The following is a 22,713-nucleotide window of genomic DNA, read 5'->3' as shown; positions in this document are numbered from 1 at the left end:
ACCGATTGTCCGGCACTCCCTAGTGAGATGAACCCAGTACCTCAGTTGAAAATGCAGAAATCACCAGTCTTCTGTGTCGCTCGCGCTGGGAGTTGGAGACTGGAGCTGTTCCTATTCGGCCATCTTGCTCCGCCCCCCCCTGTTTACACAATATTTTCATGTATCTCATCCTGATAGCACCATGAGGAAGTGGGCAGCAAGGTATTAATAACCACACATTTCAGCTGATGATGAGTGAGACTGAAAGGCTGTCTTACCCAAGGTCATAGAGCAAATAAATAGTGACGTTCAGATAAGTATCCAGGTCTTTCAATACCAGATTTAATATTATTTTCATTATGTCTCACTTTAAATCATAAACTTTAGTTAACTTTAACACTAACATATCAAAGTAAATTCTGAATTTTAATCATTTAATTTAAAACATAAAACTGCTTCTTCCTGTTGATCTATTATAACTTCCAGCTATTTCCAGCTATTAGAACTTGACATGGTATTTTTAAGGTTTCCATTAGACATATCTTTAGGTAATAGGAGTAAAGATAATCTAAAGCCTTGTAAGAAAAGATGGAGGGTATATGCTGCTCTATGGGTCTTTTATTAAAATACTCCACGAGAGGAAGTCTTTCCAAGATTAGGCATAATGTGAAAATTGAAGAAAAAGATAGTGTAGAATAAAAGCTCTCGGAAGAACCCTTAACATGAAATGCAATCACATAATGATCTTCAGAGTGTGAAAGTCTGAGTGTGAATCTACACACAAACACACTGAAGATATAAGATCTTCCTAGTGTACAATCTTATGTATAAGATTATAGATGTGTATATGTATTTTATATAGATAGAGGTGTGTATGTATGTAAATAAGTATATGTATGTGTTTATATACAAAATCTTATACTGATCCTTGTGTTACATTACATTCTGATAAATATTTGGGGATTGAAAGTAGCCAGGATACAATTTTAAAAGTCACAACTGTAGAGTCAAGCTAGGAAGAGAAAATTATTATAGAAAAAGAAATAATTTTAAAACAATTTTTTTTAAAAAATGGTACTATGTAATGTTCTCTTACTATAAAATGTGAGGGGACTCCAAAAAGTTCACGTAAAAAATGGAGTTAAAATATAAAAATAAAAAATATAAATTTTTTTTTCAACGTAAGCTCCATCAAGTTCAAGAAATTTATGCAAGTGATGATACCAGCTATTTAGTCCATCTCTAAAGAATTGAAGCTTCTGGGAATTTATCTATGTCATTGCAGTCTTTTTTACATTATTAACTGAAGAAAAATAGATGCCCTTTACAATTTTTTTAAGATTAGGAAACAAAAAGGAGTCAGAAGGAGCCAAATCGGGACTGTAACATGGATGCCTAATAATTTCCCATGCAAACTCTTGCAAAATTGCCCTTGTTTAACGAGAGGAATAAGCACAAGTATTATTGTGGTGGAGAGGGACTCTCTGGTGAAGCTTTCATGGGCATTTTTCTGCTAACGCTTTGGCCAACTCTCTTAAAACACTCTTATGGTAGTTATCATTCTTTGGCCTCCCAGCAAATTAACAGACAAAATGTCTTGAGAATCCCAAACACTATTGCCATGACCTTTGCTCTTGACTGGTCCAATTTTGCTTTGACTTGGATTACTTCCACCTCTTGGCAGCTATTGTTTGACTGTGCTGTGCCTTAGGTAAAGCCATGTTCTACCTCCTTTTACATTTCGTTGGAGAAATGCTTCAGGATCTTGATATCAATTGCTTAAAAAATTTCTGCTGAAAGCTCTGCTCTTATCTGCAGCTTCTCTGGGAGCAGCATTTTTGACACTCATCAAGCAGAAAGTTGGCTCAACTTTAATATTTTAGTCATAACTGCATAAGCTGAAGCGATTGAGATGTCTATGTTGTTGGCTATTGTTTGTGCTGTTAATAGTCCTTTTCAATTAAGACATGAACAAGATTAATTTTTTCCTCACAAATTGATGTGGATGGTCTGCCACCTTGAGCTTCATCTTTGACATCATCTCATCCCTTACTAAAATGAGTTATCCACTTGTAAACTGCTGATTTCTTTGAGGCATTGTCCTTATAAACCTTTTATAAAGCATCACTGATTTCACCATTCTTTCGCCTGATCTTCACCATATATTTAATGTTTGTTCTTGCTTCATTTTTATCAGAATTCACATTGCTGATAGAGGTTCTTCAAACTGGTGTTTTATCTTTCTTAGCGCCTCAAACTAAATCCCATTCAGACATGTTAAAACAAGTTCGTATGAGTTTATTTTGGTGGAAAAAAATGTTGAAATTCATGCATAGTTTTTTTTTAATACACATTCTTCATGAACTTTTTGAAGGCCCCTTATAAAATGTAAAATATAAGCTAGAATATAGATCTGATATAAAATTGGTTAAATATCTTAAAAGCATGTAGGAGAATTCTTACTTTCCTGACTCTTTTCTTCCTATTTTTCTTTCTTTCTTTCTTTCTCTTTCTTTCTTTTTTTTTTTCCCAGACAAAGTCTCGCTCTGTCACCAGGTTTGAGTGCAGTGGCGTGATCTTGGCTCACTGCAACCTCTGCCTCCCAAGTTCAAGCGATTCTCCCTGCCTCAGCCTCCCAAGTAGCTGGGACTACAGGCAAGCGTCACCACGTCCAGCTAATTTTTGTATTTTTAGTAGAGACAGGGTTTCACCATGTTTGCCAGGATGGTTGCAATCTCTTGACCATGTGATCCACCTGCCTCAGCCTCCCGAAGCGCTGGGATTACAGGCGTGAGCCACCACACCCGGCCTTTTCTTCCTGTTTTTCAATTCCTCTATTGAGTCTCTCCATTTTTCCGTCTTACATGGAAAAAAAAAATTAAAAAACAACATGAAAGGAAATTAACTGTATAAAAAGCAAATTTAACATTTTCTTTACCTAGTAGATATTATTTTTGATGAAACCATAATCCCTACCATGGGCTTGGCCATCAGTTAAGGCTTCATTCATCTAAGTCTTCCCGTTTATTTCATTTGCCACTTTTACCACATCTTTCTTTGGTTCACTCATTTAGTACAGACTTTCCACTCCAATGTTTCATAACAAAAATTAAACTATTTAGGCCGGGCATGGTGGCTCACGCCTGTAATCCCAGCATTTTGGGAGGTTGAGGCGGGCAGATCACGAGGTCAGGAGTGCAAGACCAGCTTGGCCAACATGATGAAACCCCGTCTCTAGTAAAAATACAAAAATTAGCTGGGAATGGTGGCGCGTTTCTGTAATCCCAGCTACTCCGGAGGCTGAGGCAGGAGAATTGCTTGAACCAGGACCCAGGAGGCAGAAGTTGCAGTAAGCTGAGATCACGCCAGTGCACTCCAGCCTAGGCTACAGAGCGAGACACTATCTCAAAAAAAAAAATTAAATTAAATTAAATTAAATTAAACCATTTAAAACCTTTTTGGAAATGTACCTCCAGGGTGGCATCATTAAGAAAAGACTATGCAAGCAATATAATTACTCTTTAATTGCTCTAATGCAATTAGAAGATGTGATAGAGCAGTCAATATGTCTCCAGCATTGTGACAATAGGAAAAGCTGATTACATTTCAAATCTGTTTGTTGTAAGTACTGGAAGAAAAAACTGCTGTGATTTTACGTGTTCTGGCTATGATTTCATGTTAGCAAATGGCCTGTATTGTAGAATTAAGTTCACTCTAGTTTCTGCTCTACAGGGTCATTCCTCAAACTATCTCAGCATTTGGAATTTTACATGCTTGACCTTTAAGATTTCTGATTCTTCAAGCTCATCTGAACTCAAATCATTGTCTGTTCTGACATCTGATACCTATAGGCAGGGCTCTTGATTGTGCCTAAAACAATTGTTCTACTATTCCATCTTATTAAAGTTTCACTGACTTTGTCACCGAATCAATAAAAAGCCAAGAATTTTTTAAAGTAAATTGAATGTCCTGTGAAATGGCACTGGATTTGTTTAAGACCAACTGAAATAAATTTTGACCTCTTCTGATGCACCATAGCTATGTTAAAACAGTATTTCAGTGTGTTTCATGGCATTAATCCCATGAAAGACAATCAATAGGATGTTGTTTTTTTCAGGATGCCACTCCATTGAAATAGAAAATATTTTTCCTTTTTTAAAGTTCCACTCAAAGTTCCTTAATACTTTGATTGCTGACAGAACATTATTTTAATGTAATTAAGAGTCCCAACTCCATATTCTTCTGTTAGATTATTTTGTTTAAAAGAGTAAGTATAGCTAGAAATTTAGAACCCAGGTCTTAGAAGCAGATAGCCTGTGTTTGAATCCTGGCCCATAGCTATAAACAAATATATCTGTACTGATATCACCCTCTATATTTTTATCTCTTTCTGGATATCTTATAATTTATTTGATTAATAAATTTCATTCCTTATTTTTCTTCCTACCACTTCTTTTCAAAATTAAAGACTTTAAGTAACTTGCCCAGGATCACTTAGCTAATAAGTAGCGGAGGGAAGTCTGTCCAAATCTGTCTACTTCCAGTTCCATGCTGTAAGTACCATGCAATGCTGCTTTTGTTGTCTTATTTAATCATTACCAACCATTTTGTGGTGTATTATCATCATTAATTTATACATGTGAAAATCGAGAGTGAGCAAGATTAAGTAAGTTGTCTAATAATCCCCTTAAAAGAGAAGATGTAGGATTCAAATCCAATTTTATATAACTACCAAATCCTGAAACTTTCTACTACTCTGGGGAAACTGAGATGAAACCACCTGGCAAACTTCTTCATTCACCTGAATCTCATCATGTTTTTCCACTCATTTCTTCTCCTCCTTGTCTTCAAGGAAGACATAGTCTTTCTCATTCATTTCCTTTCTCTCTCTTTCTCTCTCTCTCTCTCTCTCTTTCTCTCTCTCTTATCTCCCCTTTGTTTCTTTCTTTTTTGAAAAAAATTTGAGGAATGTCTCACTCTATCACCCAGGCTGGAGTGCAGTTGTGCAATCATGGCTCACTGCAGCCTTGACCTGCCTAGTTCAGGTGACCTTCCCAACTCAGCCTCCAGAGTAACTGGAATCACAGGTGTGTGCCACCCCACTCAGCTAGTTTTTTGTACTTTTTGTAAAGATGGGGTTTCACCATGTTGCTCAGGCTGGTCTCAAACTCCTTAGTTCAGGCAGTGCACCTGCCTTGACCTCCCAAGGTACTGGAATTACAGGTGTGAGCCACTGTGCCCAGCCTTCCCCTTTATTTTCAAGGCTATCTTCTCCTCATCGCAAATCCCAAGTACTCTTCAATTATTCCTTCCTTACATTTTGAGTCTCTTAAAGAGCCTACTGTGTGCCAGGTACTGTGCTAGGAATTGGTAATAGAATGGTGAGGATCCCTGCCCTCCTCACAGGGCTCACATCTCAGAACTGATAACTATTAACCAAAAAAAATCACAAAAATACATAACCACAATGTGGATGTGTTGTATAAATAAAAAGAGTAGTTAGTTAAGTACAGATTGACCAGGCGTAAGTCTGGACAATTAAATGCAGAATCAAAATGATTAAAGGCAAAGCAGGGCTAGGCACAGTGACTCACGCCTGTAATCCCAGCACGTTGGGGGCAGAGGTGGGCCAATTGCTCGAGCCCAGGAGTTCAACATCAGCCTGGGCAACACAGTGAAACCTGTCTCTACAAAAAATATAAAAATTAGCTGGGCAAGGTGGCACATCCCTGTATTCCCAGCTTCTCAGGAGGCCGAGGTAGGAGGATCATTTGAGCCTGGCAAACCAGTCATTCGTAGAATTCTCAGGGAGGGATTTAGATCCACAGAACTTGGAATTGAAAGTTATAGGTAATCTTGTTGGCAAAGATATAGAGAAAAGGGGAATCCTTATACACTGCTGGTAGAAATATAAACTGATACAGCTATCATGAAAAACAGCTGGAGGTTCCTTTAAAAATTGAAAATAGAACTAATCAGCAATCCCACTACTGTGTATATATCCAAAGGAAATGAAATCAGTATGTCAAAGAGATATCTGTACTCTCATGTTCACTGCAGCATTATTCACAATAGCCAACATATGGAATCACCCTAAGTGTCTACCAATGGCCAAATGGATAAAGAAAATGTAGTATATATGCAACGGAATACTATTCAACCTTTACAAAGAAAAAAATCTGCAGGGTGCCATGAGTCACGCCTATAATTGCAGCACTTTGGGAGGCTGAGGTGGGTGGCTGGTTTGAGTCCAGGAGTTCGAGACCAGCCTGGGCAACATGGCAAAATCTCATCTCTACAAAATATACAAAAATTAGCCAGGCATGGTGGCGCATGCCTGTAGTTCCAGCTACTAGGGGGGCTGAGGTGGGATAATTGTTTGAGCCCAAGAAGTCAAGGTTGCGGTGAGCTGTGAGCATGCCGCTACACGCTAGCCTGGGTTACAGAGCGAGACCCTGTCAAAACAAAACAAAACAAAACAAAACAAAAAACAGAAAATTCTGTCATTTACATCAACATGGATAAGCCTAGAAGACATTATGTTATGTGAAATAAGCCATGCACAGAAATACAAATACCACGTGATCTCACCTATATGTAAAATCTAAAAGAACCTAACTCAGACACAGAGTGGAGTGGTGGTTACCAGGGGTTGGGGGCAGGTACAGGATTCAGGAGATGCTGGTCAAAAGATTCAAAATTTTACTTTGACGGGAGGAATAAATTCAGGAAATCTATTGCATAACTTGGTAACTATAGTTAATAATAATGTACTATATACTTGAAAATTGCTAAGAGTAGATATTAAGTGTTCTCACCACAAAAATAAAGTATGTGAGGTAGTGCATATATTAGTTTGATGTAGCCACTGAATAATGTATACGTATTTCAAAACATCACGTTATATGCCACAAATATATATAATTTTTATTCACTAATTTTAAAATGTTTAAATGAACTGCTAAAAAACAGTTTGGATGTGATCTTATCCAGATTTTATGTCATTAAGTCTACCTGAACAGGCATCAGCATTATAATTATAGAACTAGAAGCAGAAAGACTGAAACTTGAAAACAAGCCAAATTGAAGAGAGGTACTTTACATCTGAGTAGACAAAAAAACTGCATCAAAGGTAGAGAAGGGAGAATATATATTTCATCCATCTGTAGGAGTTTTGAAAAATCTGACACTATGAAAGAATGATTAAAATTAAATTAAATTGGCACACATCAATATTTTAAAATACAAAAGATGTATACTACCCACAGAATGGAAGTATGAGAACCAATTCAAATAGTGATGTAGGGAATGTCTTATATTAAATCAGTTAATGGAGAAGATGTAGTTTAAATAAGCATTGCTTATCATTTTTGGTTTTGGTTGTAGCCTAAAGACTATCTTTCAGAAAAGAACTTATAACATAAGGATTATTTTAATCAATATGACTTATAGTGAAAGAAAACTCTATCGCCTCTAGAAACAGAAATAATTGCTACATTTTGAGAAGATTGAGATCATAGCTCTATATGTATTTGAGAGAACAATGTGGGATGAATCTATATATAATAGCTTGAAAAATTACCAGAATACATGATAAAATAAAAAACAAAATGGCAGGATGATATATATAATGATATCATACATATTTTTAAAATGAGCACACAACACTTTGTATTTTCTCTGAGTGCATATGTATATGTATATGAGAGCCTAGGAAAAGGACTAAAGGAAACATACCAATACCATAGCAATTATTATTTTGGGGGAAGGATGAGACAAGAACCCAAACTGGGGTAGTAAGGTTTTAATTTTTTAATAACTAGGCTTCATTTCATATTACTTATAAAAATACAAAGTAGCTCTTTCCCATCTTGCAAGATGGCGGGTGAAAAAGTTGAGAAGCCAGATACTAAAGAGAAAAAAACCCGAAGCCAAGAAGGCTGATGCTGGTGGCAAGGTGAAAAAGGGTAACCTCAAGGCTAAGAAGCCCAAGAAGGGGAAGCCCCATTGCAGCCGCAACCCTGTCCTTGTCAGAGGAATTGGCAGGTATTCCCAATCTGCCATGTATTCCAGAAAGGCTATGTACAAGAGGAAGTACTCAGCCGCTAAATCCAAGGTTGAAAAGAAAAAGAAGGAGAAGGTTCTTGCAACTCTTACAAAACCAGTTGGTGGTGACAAGAACGGCGGTACCCGGGTGGTTAAACTTCGCAAAATGCCTAGATACTATCCTACTGAAGATGTGTCTCGAAAGCTGTTGAGCCACGGCAAAAAACCCTTCAGTCAGCAAATGAGAAAACTGCGAGCCAGCATTACCCCCGGGACCATTCTGATCATCCTCACTGGACGCCACAGGGGCAAGAGGGTGGTCTTCCTGAAGCAGCTGGCTAGTGGCTTGTTACTTGTGACTGGACCTCTGGTCCTCAATCGAGTTCCTCTACGAAGAACACACCAGAAATTTGTCATTGCCACCTCAACCAAAATCGATATCAGCAATGTCAAAATCCCAAAACATCTTACTGATGCTTACTTCAAGAAGAAGCAGCTATGGAAGCCCAGACACCAGGAAGGTGAGATCTTCGACACAGAAAAAGAGAAATACGAGATTACAGAGCAGCGCAAGATTGATCAGAAAGCTGTGGACTCACAAATTCTACCAAAAATCAAAGCTGTTCCTCAGCTCCAGGGCTACCTGCGATCTGTGTTTGCCCTGACGAATAGAATTTATCCTCACAAATTGGTATTCTAAATGTCTTAAGAACCTCATTAAATAGCTAACTACAAAAATAAATAAATAAAAATACAAAGTAATTAAAAATTCAAATTCTTAAATTTTAAAAATATAATTATGGATCAAACATTTACTACTCTTTTAGATTCAAGTATTAATCAACTAATTATTCTGGAATCAAATAGACAAAATGCTTTCTTTGTTTACCAGAATGAATATAATATTGTTTTATAAATTAATCAGTTGCAAGAATTTCAATCTTTTTATGTTGGGTTTACACTATTTAAACTATTACAAATATGTTTGGCTAACATATATCTGTTAAAAAATAAAGACATCAAGAGAGTGAAAAAGCAAGCCACAGACTGGGAGAAAATATTTGTAAAAGGCATATCTGATAAAGGATATTATCCAAAACATATGAAGGATTGTTAAAACTCAACTATAAATAAATAGCCTGATTTTTAAAAATAGACCAATGACCTGAACAGATAATTCACTTAAAAATATATACAGATAGAAAATAAGCATATGAAAATAAGCATAAGTCATAAGGGAGATGCAAAGTAAAACAGTAATGAGATACCACTACACATCTATTAGAATGGCCAAATTCCAGAACACTGACTACACCAAATGCTGGCAAGAATGTGGAGTAATACAAACTCTCATTCATTGCTGAGGGGAATGCAAAGTGATAAAACCACTTTGAAAGACACTTTGGCAGTTTCTTACAAAATCAGACATATTCTCCCACTCTCAACATTTCTACTTAATATATTCCTGGAAGTCCTAGCCAGAGCAATTAAGCAAGAAAAAGAAATAAAACACATACAAATTAGGGAAAGAAAGAAGTAAAATTTTCTCTGTTTGCAGATTATATAATATTATGCATAGAAAACTCAAAGACTCAACCAAAAACCTATTAGAACTAATAAACAAATTCAATAAAGTTGCAGGACACAAACCCAAATTATAAAAATCAGTTGCATTTCTATATGCTAACAAAAAACTATCTGGAAAAAAAAATGTAACGTATATGAGCATCAAAAACATAAACCACTTAGAAACAAATTTAACCACAGATTTGAAAGATCTGTGATTACATTAAAAATTACAAGGCATTGATGAAAAAAATTGAAGACACAAACAAATGAAAAAGTACCCTGATGTTCATGGATCAAAATAATTAGTACTGTTAAATGTCTATATTACCCAAAGTGATCTACAGAGTCAAAACAATCTGTGTCAAAATTCTAACAGTATTCTTCAAAGAAATAGAAAAAACAATTCTAACATTCATACAAAACCGCAAAAGACCACAAATAGCCAAACAATCTTAAGAACAAAACTGGAGGGATCACACTTCCTGATTTCAAAGTATATTACAAAGCTATAGCAATCAAAACAGTATAGTGCTAGTATAAAAACATACATAAACACCATTGGAATAGAATTAAGAGTCCAGGAATAAACACACACATATACAGTCAACTAATATTCGATAAAAGCACAATGGGGAAAGAATAGTCTCTTCAATAAATGGTGCTGGGAAAACTGAATATTTATATACAAAAATAAAATAAAATTGGACCCTTATCTACATCACTCACAAAAATTAATTTGAAATGGATAAAAGACATAACTGTAAGACCTGAAACTGTAAAACTCCTAGAAGAAAACAGTGGGTAAAAGATTCTTGACATTGGTCTCGACAATGTCTTTTTAGATGACACCAAAAGTACAAGGAACAAAAGCAAAAAGATTTAAGTGGGACTACATCAAACTAAAAATCTTCTGCAAAGCAAACAACCAACAAAATGAAAAGGCAACACACAGAAAGAATGGGAGAAAATATTTGCAGACCACGTATTCAATACGGGGTTAATATCCAAAATATAGTAGGAACTCACACCACTCAATAACAATATAATAATAATAATAATAATCCAATTAAAAGTAAGTAAAGGCCCTGAATAGACATTTCTGAAAAGAAAACATACAAAAGGCCAATAGTGCATCAAAAGATCTTCAATAGCACTGATCATCAAGGGAAATATAACTCAAAACCACAATGAGATATTACCTCAGACCTGTTAGGACGGATATTATTAAAAACACAAGAGATAATATGTATTTGAGAGGATGTGGAGAAAAGGGAACTTTTGCACACTGTTGGTGGGAATGTAAATTGATACACTCATTATGAAAAAAAGTGGGGAGATTCCTCAAAAATTAAATATACAACTACCATAAGATCTAGCAATTCCACTTCTGAATTTATATCTGAAGGAACTAAGTAACTCAAAGAGACATCTGCACTCCCACATTCATTCCATCATTATCACAATAGCCAAAACATGGCAACTACCTAAGTGTCTGTAAATGAATGAATGAATAAAGAAATGGTCATATATATGTATATATACAACTGCTTACAATAGAATAGTATTCAGCATTAAGAAATGAAGGAAATCTTGCCATTTGTGGATGAACCTGGAGGGCATTTTGCTAAGTGAAATCAGCCAGACACAGAAAGACAAATACAATATGATATCACTTATATGTAAAATCAGTTTTGATTTGACATAAATCATAAAAACAGAGTGAAGCAGCAGTTGGCAAGGATGAGAGCGTGTGGGAAATGGGGAGATGTTGACGAATGGGGACAAACTTTCAGTTATAAGATAAACAAGCTCTGGGGATCCAATGTACAACATAGATGGTAATGGATATGTTAATTAATATGATTGGAGTAATAATTACACAATGCACATGTATATAAAATCATCATATTGTATACCTTTAATATATACATTCTTTATTTGTCAATTGAATATTTAAAATTGTTTTAATTCAAATTTTAAAAACGAAACAATTATTTTAAAAACTTTTAAGTTGGGGTACCTGTGCAAGTTTGTTATACAGGTAAACTTGTGTCATGAGCGTTTGTTATACAGATTATTTTGTCACCAGGTGTTAAGCCTAGTACCCATTCATTATTTTCCTGAACCTCTCCCTCCTCCCACCCTCTGCTCCCTATTAGGCAGCAGTGTCTGTTGTTTCCCTTTATGTGTTCTCATTATTTAGCTCCCGCTTACAAATGAGAGAATGCAGTATTTGGTTTTCTGTTACTGCTTCAGTTTGCTCAGGAGAATGGCCTCCAGCTCATCCATGTTCCTGCAAAGGACATAATCTCACTCTTTCTACAACTGCATAGTATTCCATGATATATGTGTATGAGATTTTCTTTATCCAGTCTATCATTGGTGGGCATTTAGTTTGATTCCATGTCTTTGCTCTTATAAATAGTGCTGCAATGAACATATGTGTGCATGTGTCTTTATGATAGAATGATTTATATTCCTTTGGGTCAAATAGAATTTCTGTTTTTAGGTATTGAGGAATTGACACACTACTTTCCACAATGGTTGAACTAATTTAGGCTCCCACTAGCAATGTATAAGTGTTCCTTTTGCTCCACAACCTCGCCAACATCTGTTATTTTTTTACTTTAGATAATAGCCATTCTGACTGGTGCGAGATGATATCTCATTGTAGTTTTGATCTGCATTTCTCCAAGATCAATGATGCTGAGCTTTTTTAAAACTATGTTTGTTGGCTACATGTAGGCCTTCTTTTGAAATGTGTCTGTTCATGTCCTTTGCCCACTTTTTAACGGGGTTGTTTGAAAAACAAACTGAACATACTTTACAATATAACCCAGCAATTGCTCTTCTTGGTATTTGCCCAAATGAGTCAAAAACATGTCCACACAAAAACCTTCACATGGATGTTTATAGCAGCTTATTCATAACTGCCAAAACTTGGAAGCAACCAAGAGGTCCTTTAGTAGGTAAATGGATAAACTGTGGTACATCCAGACAATGGAATATTATTCAGCACTAAAAATAAATGAGATACCAAGCCACAAAAAGACATAGAGGAAACTTAAATGCATATTACTACATGAAAGAATCTCATATGAAAATGGTGCATCCTATGTAATTCCAACTATAGTATATGACATTCTAAAAAGAGAAAAACTATGGAGACAGTAAGAAGTCAGTGGTTGCCAGCAGTTAGCAAGGAGGGATGGAGAAACAGGCAGAGAACAGAGAATTTTTAAAGCAGTAAAAATACTCTACATGATAATAATGGTGGATGAATTTCATTATACATTTTTCCAAGCCCACAGAATCTACAACATTAAGAGTGAACTCTAATATAAACTAGAGATTGTGGGTGATAACAACGTGTCAGTTTAGGTTCATCAATTGTAACAAAGGCACCACATTTGGGGGATATTGATAATGGAGAGGCCATCCATGTGTAGGAGCAGAGGATCAGAACACAATGGGGGAAATCTCTGTACATTTCTCTCAATTTTGTTGTTAATCTAAAACTGCTCTAAAAAAAAGTCTTAAAAATAAGAAAAAAATTAGTATTACAGAAAAGTCATCTAGCCTTTCTTTAATACTAAAGGGCTGGAAGCCTTTTATTTAATACTAATATTCCCTATAAGGAATCTGTACTCCATGTAAGGTTGCTGATTTTATATCTTAGGATGGGAAGAATCAAAATGTGTCTGGAATATCTGGTGGCCAGAAACCAAAATCACTTAAAATTAGCAGGGATGACAGCAAAAGAACAAAGGAGTCCAGTCCATTTAAAGGAGCTCATACTATTTAGTTCCTGATAAATTGAGTATTATTTGGACATGTTGAGTCTGGGGAGCCATTATTTCATAATGCTACTCAAAAGGTAAATTATAAAAACGTTTTTACTAATGGGATAAATATGGATACTTATCTTTAAAAAAAAAGAAAAAGAAAATAAAGACATATGACCTAAAAGTATCAGGGCTTTCTTTTCAGTGGAGCTCTGGAGTCAGAAAAACTGAACATGAATTTTGGCCCCCTACTCACATTGGGAAAGTGCTTTCAACTGCTGAAGCCTTTATTCCATCCCTGGTAGAATGAGGAAAATAAAACCTATGCCTACCATATAGGACTTTAGTTAATGTAGCTTTATAACATGTTTTAATATCTGGGATGGGAGGGCGGAATAGGGTCCACCTCAGTGGTTTCCTTGCTAATGTTATTTTCTGTATTTAAACGCACTACCATCTATACCTGATGAATAAAGCCATAGACCCATATGAAGGAAGCAGCTTTTCCTAAACAGAACACTCCAATAGACCATACAGACGTGTATCATTCCACCAATATTTATTAATCATCCAATATATTTCAGATTCTGAACAAGGCTGTGACCATGCCTTACCAGGACATGTAGAACTTACACACAATCTTAAACAAGCTGAAGCACAAAATCAATATTTTGGTTGGAAAAAAGTTTTCTGTATTTTAATAACATGATGGAATAAATGCTATTCATCATTCACATACTCTATATTCTCTGATGGGATTGACCTGATTTACACTGAAAATACTCAAAATCTTACACTTATTCTCCAAAGTGAAATTGCCTATCAAACGAGATGCAGCTATGATTATAATCAAGTACCGACATTCTTCACAAAAACACATGCTATGCTTCACGTTGAGAGCAGCAGAAATAATAAGCACACAGCATAAGTAATGTTTCTCAAGCAACTATATTATCAATCTTCAGAATGAGTGATAAAAGTGGAATGAAATTTTTCCTTATGATTACCAACAGAAAATGCTATTCAGAGAGATTACAGACTCCCTTTTGTGTAGTATATTTCTTGTTTTAATGCATTTCCACTTAATCTAAAGAATAGAAGCTTTAGATATAAAAAAGTCTCTTTAAAAAGGCAAAATGTGAAAAATAAACTAAATTAGCAAGATGATCAACACAAATTATTTATAGTACTTTGGCAAATTAGTGTAATCTACACATACAAATTTAAATACATACTTAGCTATAGTAAGTCACAGGGTACCTAACTTGCATTTTGTTGTGTATCAATTAGCACAACAGAAAAAAAGCAAATATTTTAGATATTAATATACTTATCAATTAAATATAATACATACAGACTCCTTTAAAAATCTTCTAAGTAATGAACATACACCATTTAAATAGCCCTAATACTGTAATGATGGTTAAACCAGAACAGTGATAAAAATTTCACTCATCTGCTTTCATTCATTTCACCTAAGGTAGTAACCTCTTCTCCTAGGCATATTTCTGTCAGTTAAGCAAACCAGTCTATGCACAGCACCACACATCGTGAATTCTTTCAGTTTTATCTTTTTATATCAATAATATGATAAATCTTGAAGGATTCTCCTATTTTCACAACTGCCGTATTAAAGGATAGTAACATAAGCACCTCCAGGAATCTGTTGATTTTGTTGTGATACTGAATATTATATTGAATTAATCTTACCATAATATTGTAGACTGAGGCAATATATATTAATGAAGGAGCCTTTGTGATTGATTATCTGTTTGGAAATATGTGTTTACATGTTTGTGTTTTACAAGGTCTATATTTAAAATGTGTAAAAAATCCTAAAAATATAGACGCAACAGTGATTAACTTATTCTGTCTACGTTGAACTTAGAGAAAATACAGATGATTTTTATACACAATGAGATTGTTATTAAAAATAAAGTATATGCCCCAATATTTTTAGGTATATTAAATCTTAATTTCTCAGTAATGGCACGTGTGTCCCACCTTCTATGTCCATGAGGTTTATAATTCCGAGACTAAATGACTACAAATCTGCAAAATTTAAACAAATGTTTGAATAGTTCCTGTCATTTCTGAGGTTTATGTCAATTGTTATTCCTGTGGAGTTCTCCCAGAAAACAATTCATCAACAAAGAAGAAAAGGTACACAGGGGGCAAACGGAAAAAAATAAGTAATCCCAATTGTGCTCTATTTCTGTTTGATTCTGCCTTTCACTTCTGTCTATAATTATGTCCTTTGGGAGAAATAGCAGGTTAAGCACAAGCCCTGGATTCATGGGTGAATTGTGCACCACCGTAGAGCATTAAAACAAGTAGCCGATGTGGCGCAGTCATAGCTTGCAACTGTAAAACTCTCAAAGTCATGTCTGCTATAGAATTCCTTAACAATGATGAGTGTGAAAATGACTGCTGGGTGGTGACAACTTCTCAATAACAGCATCCTTAAGATATTCTTGATGTGGTCCCCGATGTCTTCCCCATATTCTCTAGAGCACTGCTGTTTAAGGATTGTGGGCATTCTGAATATTTTGAAGTTACAACCAACTAAAGATGTTCTTGGCATGAAAAGAGTTAAAAATCTCCTCTTTTCCTACAGTTTAATATCCAGTTAAATAGAAATTAACTCAAATGTTTCTAAGTCATTTTCCAGTTAACTAGGGCTTAAGAAAAAAATTGCTCTAGTCATTGTGTTTAATTTTACTTTAGGACGTATGAACCTATAAGTGCCACAAAATCATCATTTTGGAGTCTACATAAAGCTATATTGTCTTGGTAAGAAATTGCGAAGAAACTGTATTGACTCTAAAGTACACTCTGGAGTACGGTCCAAAAGAGTATTCTATGTTGATGAAAATTTTCTGTATCTACAATGGTCAACGTAGTAGCTACTGAACATCTGAAATTTGGATAGTACAAGTAAGAAACTGAATTTTTAGTTTATTTAAATATGACTAATTTAATTTTAAATTGAAAAGCCACATGTGAGTAGTGGCTACCACATTGAACAGCACAACTCTTAAAGTTGATTTTCATTTTATTTTCCATATGAGATTATGCCAGGATATGTTGTGATATCCTTTAGGTACCTAGACGGTTGATGGTTGGTTGATTGTGATTTAAAACACTATTTCCCTAAACAAGTGGGTATCTTTGGAGAAAGCACTGGTGGAGGAAAAAAGTTTAAGCTGTTGCCAGTCACTAAGGCCTTACTTTATCAGGTCCTTTTCCCTAATGACTAGTTGAGAATGAGTTAGACTAAACAAGAGGCAGCTCCAGAGAATATGAGTCACAATGTGGAAGGACAGGAAGCAAGTCTTGTGTGGCTAGGATTTAGAGATACGGAGCATCAGTGGGAAGACAGGGAACAGATACTCTGAGAAAAAAGAACTCTGAGAAGGAAAATGGAAAGGGCGATCAAAAGCAACATTCATCTATTTCACAGTTTAATTCATTCTGCTCCATTTTATATCCTTCTCTCATTAATGAAGGATGTTGCTGGTGCTGTTCTTATAGAATGTTGATGCAAGACTGAAAATGTCAGTCCCTGGCTTAATATCCTTTCCAAATTGAGAACACCTGTAGAAAAATCAACTGTTCATGCACTTTACACTGTTCAGATCTTTTTGCTTTGCTAGTTATATAATGACATACTCAAAAGTTGGTCAGAAAAATGTTAAACCAAGATCATTCCTTCTGCTATGCTTTGATATTTATAGTCTTTAAAATTTTTACCAAAGAGCCTTATTTTTTCCCTTGGTGCTTTATCAATATGATTTACATTTTTCATTCTATGAAGGAACAAGAACATGTGCAATATAGGAAGGAGGGGAAGATGGAGGAGGAGAAAGGAAGGAGAGAAAGAGGAGGGAGATGTAAAAAAAATAAGGTAAAGGGGGAAGAGAAAGAGGAAAGGGGATGGAAGGAGTGTGGTGAAAAGGACTGACAGGACAGAAGAGGAGGAATGGAGAAAAGAGATCAGAAAAGAGAAGAAGTGACAAAAAAAAAAAAGAAAGTAAAAGAGAAGAAATAGTTTGCTAAAGGGTCTTGTGTCATTCATATTGGCAGTACTAAAACCAATATGCTTCTGTGTTTCATGATTCAAAAGAACATTTAAGTGATAAAGGGATAACTGTGGAGGTACCTTACAATTTAGCCAAATAAAAATCCAGCTTTCATCACTATAGAAAATTGTAAATGACTACAAGTTTTTTTTGTTTGTTTTTTTGGTTTTTTTTTTTAATATTTATTTTGAGACGGAGTCTCACTCTGTTGCCCAGGCTGGAAGGCAGTGGCACAATCTTGGCTCTCTGCAACCTCCGCCTCCCAAGTTCAAGCGATTCTTCTGCCTGAGCCTCCCAAGTAGCTGGAACTACAGGTGCCCACCACCACGCCTGGCTAATTTTTTGTATTTTTAGTAGAGACAGGGTTTCACCATGTTAGCCAGGATGGTCTCAATCTCCTGCCCTCATGTTCCACCCGCCTCGGCCTCCCAAAGTGCTGGGATTACTTGCATGCACTACCACGCCCAGGCTTGGTTTTTGTATTTTTATAAAGTGCAGGTGTTCAGCATGTTCCTTCCTGAACTTTACAATATTCACATAGCTTTGGCAAATGGGATGCAAAACAACATTCAAAATGAAATTAATGTTGAAAGAATAGTATCATTCATAACTAGACTATTTTTCAAGTAGATATTGATCTTATGCAGTGGGATGTGCTATTAAAGAGCATAAAATATACCTTTTAAATTTAACAATACATAATGCCATCGAGGAAAACCCCATCACCGAACATCATTCCAGACTTTTCTTATCAGAATATTATAAAACACTACTTAACTATTATGACTACCAAGCAAAAGTATGGTAAGAACACTTTGTCGCTTTTCTTTGCAGACAGGAAAAATCAATTGAATATGAAGGCCAAAATCTCTGAGAAGGAGTGCTTCATCTAGAGAGACAAGCAGGGGCACATATCACAATAGCTAACAGGAGAGATATATTGGGTCCTGATGAAAACTAATATAGGAAGAAATGGGCTGAATTTTTTCTGCACCCTGGATGAGAAATGATTAAATTTAAAGGGTTTTTAAATTAACTTAGTTGTGACCTTGCCTGCTATTCCATATTTGAAGATCTGGTGGTGGGAAAGTATGTAGAAACTTCAAAATATGCTCAGGAATGCATGATTAAAAAATAGAAACTCTTACTGTTGATAAAAAGAGAAGAGCATCCAACTTCTCAATTTAAGGGGACTTTTAAAGTAAAGAAGGGCCGTTTAATACTCTCTAAAGAAGGCACAAAATTCCTATAGAACCAAGATTCTTGGTTGATACCGCCTCTGCATCAGCACCAAAATTCTCCCTCTAACCATGGGTGGTTCCAAGGAGGCACCTTGGTAAACTGCAGCCTGCCTGAATGAGGTAAAGTGATCCCATCTCCAAATCAACCCACACAAGGAAGGCCAGGAGTAAGAGTCTATATCAAGTCAAAATTCTTTAATGCTTTCCCAAGCTCAAGCCATGACCCCCAAAAATGCCCACAAGTCATATACCAGGTAAACAATACTGTTCAGCCCATTGCCCTTTCCTCATTAACTCCCCCAAAGCCCAAAAGACAGTCACGCATGCACTTTTCATTCACTTTTACAAAAACAACTGTAATGTGAACATCATACACATTACACCTTGTTACAAATATTTTAAGCCCTATATTTAGGTCAGAAATATTAGACTTAGAAATTCATAAGTATTAGAAAGTATCAACTAAAATGGACTATTCTCACTACCTTCAGTTTGATGTGTCTCAGTATGTGTTTCCTCCTGTTTTTTCATCGAAGCGTCAATTGACCCCAACTGAAGCTCTCTCTGTCTAGTCACCTATCTGTTTGGCTGTATCTATTTATTACATTGCTTCATCCATCACCAAAGTTCCTACTCTGCATTGGGCTTCCCTCCCTGTCTGTAAGACTGACTCAACACTCACATGACTAAGATAGTAATGTGAGGAAAAAAATAATGTCAGACTCATTCTAGGCATGGAAGAAGCAAGCCACTATGCCTATTAAGGACAGCATGGTTTCCATGTGAAACAAACAAGATTAATCTACCTCCCATAATGCAACTACCTTTTTTCAAAACTCATGAATATTGTCAGGCTGCTTAACAAATATAACCTCCAACAGCTGCATAGCAGATCCATGCATCTGTACGGTATATATTTGCACATGCTGCTTTTCCATCTACAGGACATGACATATGCCGATTGATTGGCTTAGAGTAGGCTTGAAGAGGAGTCAGAGTGTTGGCAGGCACCTTATGTCTATTCTTTGCTTTCCATTTTTTCCTTTTGCTCTGAGGTTTTTAGGCTTTGCTCTTTTGGATCCTGCCTACTAAATTATTCATTTAACTTCAAGTGGTCATTTGTGGCTAACGAGGCTGAGATTTTTGTGAACATACAACTTGCACTTAGTCCAAACTGATTAGATGTCAGTAATCAACCTAAATTATCAGGCTTTACTTTAATTGCAATTATATCCTCCATTTCATATGTTAAAAGTAGAGTTCGTATCAGGTGATGGGAACTAAGCAGAGTCCAAGTCAACCTGAAAGAAGCCAAAAGATTCATCCACGACCAGCAATGTGATTTGAAAGGCTCAGTGCAATGTGCAAGTATAAGGCACCTTGTTCAAAATATATTCAGAATTTTAATATAGCAACCTCAGGTAATTAAACCAAATATGAGACCTTTCTATCTGTGAGACACACCCATGAAGAGAGTCCTGGATTTGTCAAAGAAAACATAAGGCATTTTTGCCATTTCTTTTAAATGTTAATCATGCTCATTATAAAAACTATTATGTTGGCAATATTTTCTTCAAAGTCAATATTATCTTCATCAAAAAATTTCTTTTTAGAATTTACAAAGACTTTTTTTTCCTTTTCAATTGGTCTCAGAAAACAAGCTTTGAGGTTTTATTCATAACATAAAGTTTAATTCAGTTTCAAAAAATAATTGCCTGATACCCTTCTTGCCTTTCCAAATCTTACTGTAAATACTAAAGTATGAAAATAAAGCCTGTAAATGATAGATCCATGGCTAGATTTGGGAAACCCTAAATCTTAAACTTAGCAGTGAACACCTGACAGTAACGAAGCCATAAGTGCTCACCCTAGGAATAGCATGGCCACTGAACAATGTTCTCCATAATAAAGCCATAATCAATACCCTACAAAGCAAAATATGGTGCTATACTATGAATCACACTACTAACCAAATTTTATCAAACTGTGTCTTAAAACAAGGAACTCTACAACTTACTACCCTCCATCTCTTCATAAAAGTAAAAACAGATTCCTCTAAATGAAAGCTGGAATTCACATGACCAAACTAATAAAACCTAATAAAAATTATGTTTTACTAATTTTTTAATGTAAGAATTAATAATTATCATAGGCTACTTCACTTTTCTTGATTTCACCTTACTCTGAGAACATGTCTAAAATAAACATCATTCCATTTTGAACAAAGTGCTTTATCCAACAGACTGATCATGCTAGACAGAAAGTTTGCACCAGGTGGCAGAAACAAAAGAAAAGTAACTGTAATATCACTTTACATAGTAAATGTAACCTTCCAAAAATTTTTTGTAATATTATTATGATGGCATCTACAGCTATATAAAAAGGGAACTATGGACATATCTGCTTTAAAAAATGCTAGATAATCTTCTGAACTTGGAATAATTTAAACTAACATTCTTTAAAGAATATTTATGGAAATAATTGCTTATTTTAGTTTACATACCATATATACTTGTGTTAAAATAATTTACCTTATAAAACTAACTCCAAAAAAATGTATTTGAATCTTCAGAAGCTTGTACCTCTTTGTTTTTGGCTGTCTCCCTTGTTCCATTTCCTATCTTACTTCTCCCAATTCAGTTCATCCTCTGATATGATTTGGCTGTGTCCCCACCCAAATCTCACCTTGAATTGTAATAATCCCCATGTGTCAAGGACGGGACCAAGTCAAGATAAATGAATCATGGGGGCAGTTTCCCCCATACTGTTCTCCTGGTTGTGATGTTCTCCTGGTTGTGAATAAGTCTCACGAGATCTGATGGTTTTACAAAACGGAGTTCCCCGAACAAGCTTTCTTGACTGGCACCATGTAAGAAGTAACTTTGCTCCTCATTCGCCTTCTGCCATGATTGTGAGGCCTCCCTAGCCACGTGGAACAGTGAACCAATTAAATACTGTTTCCTTTATAAATTATCCAGTCTTGGGTATGTCCTCATTAACAGCATGAGAACAGACTAATATGTCCTCCTACTGAAGATATGATGTCACCATTCTTCCAGACATAGATCCATTGGATATCTAAGCTATCTTGGGCCACTTCCAGTCACTACAACTGTCAGTTCTTTTTTCATATCTATCCCTCTCCTTTCCATTTCAACTCCTTTACTTTGGGTTTTTATTACACTTTACCTGAAATATTATACAAATATCTTGATTTTTCTTGCCTCCATTTTACCCTGCAAAATAATCTGCACATCATGACTGATTAATCTTCCACAATACCTGTTTGATTTTGTCCCTTCCATAATAAAATATTCCTCATTAACAGAGTCCAAATTTCTTAGCTTGACATTCAGTATGGTTCCTCAAAATCTGGTTTCCAACCAGACTATCTTCTTACCTGTTGCAAATACTGTAGTATGGCATTAATGAGCTTGGGCTGGAAATTCCCATTTCATTACTACAGAAAAGGCGTAGTGATGTTACCTGCAGGAGTAATTGAGGGAGTTGCAAATCTTGTGACAGCTGGAATATGGCTGGTAATACACAAAAGGAGTGATATTAGTCCTCTATCTAAAAGAGGAAAATACGAACTTAGGAATGCAACTTTCCTAAGACGGAAATAGGCTTTTATTAGAAGGAAATGATAAACCAAATCTCTTAGACCTAAAAGTATTTTTTTCCCAGATATGTACTATGAAATGTCTTGATTCCTACTGATATGGTTTGGATATGCATGTCCCCATCATAAATCTCATGTCAAAATGTAACCACTAATGTTGGAGGAGGAGCTTGGTGGGAGGTGATTAGATCATGGAGGCAGAGTTCTCATGAATGGTTTAGTACCATCTCCCCTGGTGCTGTAGAGTGAGTGAGTTTTCATGAGATCTGGTTGTCTGAAGGTGTATAGCACCTCCTCCCTCTCTCTTCCTCCTGCTCCAGCCATGTAAGACATGCCTATTTCCCCTTCACCTTCCACCATGATTGAAAGTTTCCTGAGGCTCCCCAGAA

At 35.7% G+C, this 22,713-nt stretch overlaps 1 protein-coding gene and 1 pseudogene across 2 annotated transcripts in view; one reads left to right on the top strand and one right to left on the bottom strand.

The window, feature by feature from the left end:
- CTNNA3 (catenin alpha 3) overlaps positions 1-22,713 on the bottom strand; it is a 1,732,244-nt gene that overhangs the window by 1,270,456 nt on the left and 439,075 nt on the right. The gene's annotated exons all lie outside the window — the stretch shown is intronic.
- Positions 7,858-8,763, top strand: LOC112631646 (annotated as a pseudogene). The gene has a single exon (XR_003121169.1). The product of XR_003121169.1 is annotated as a 60S ribosomal protein L6 pseudogene (transcript).

The sequence above is a fragment of the Theropithecus gelada genome, chromosome 9 (assembly GCF_003255815.1).
Source record: "Theropithecus gelada isolate Dixy chromosome 9, Tgel_1.0, whole genome shotgun sequence".
NCBI classification, from domain to species: domain Eukaryota; kingdom Metazoa; phylum Chordata; class Mammalia; order Primates; family Cercopithecidae; genus Theropithecus; species Theropithecus gelada.
This window is presented reverse-complemented; position numbering and strand designations above follow the sequence as displayed.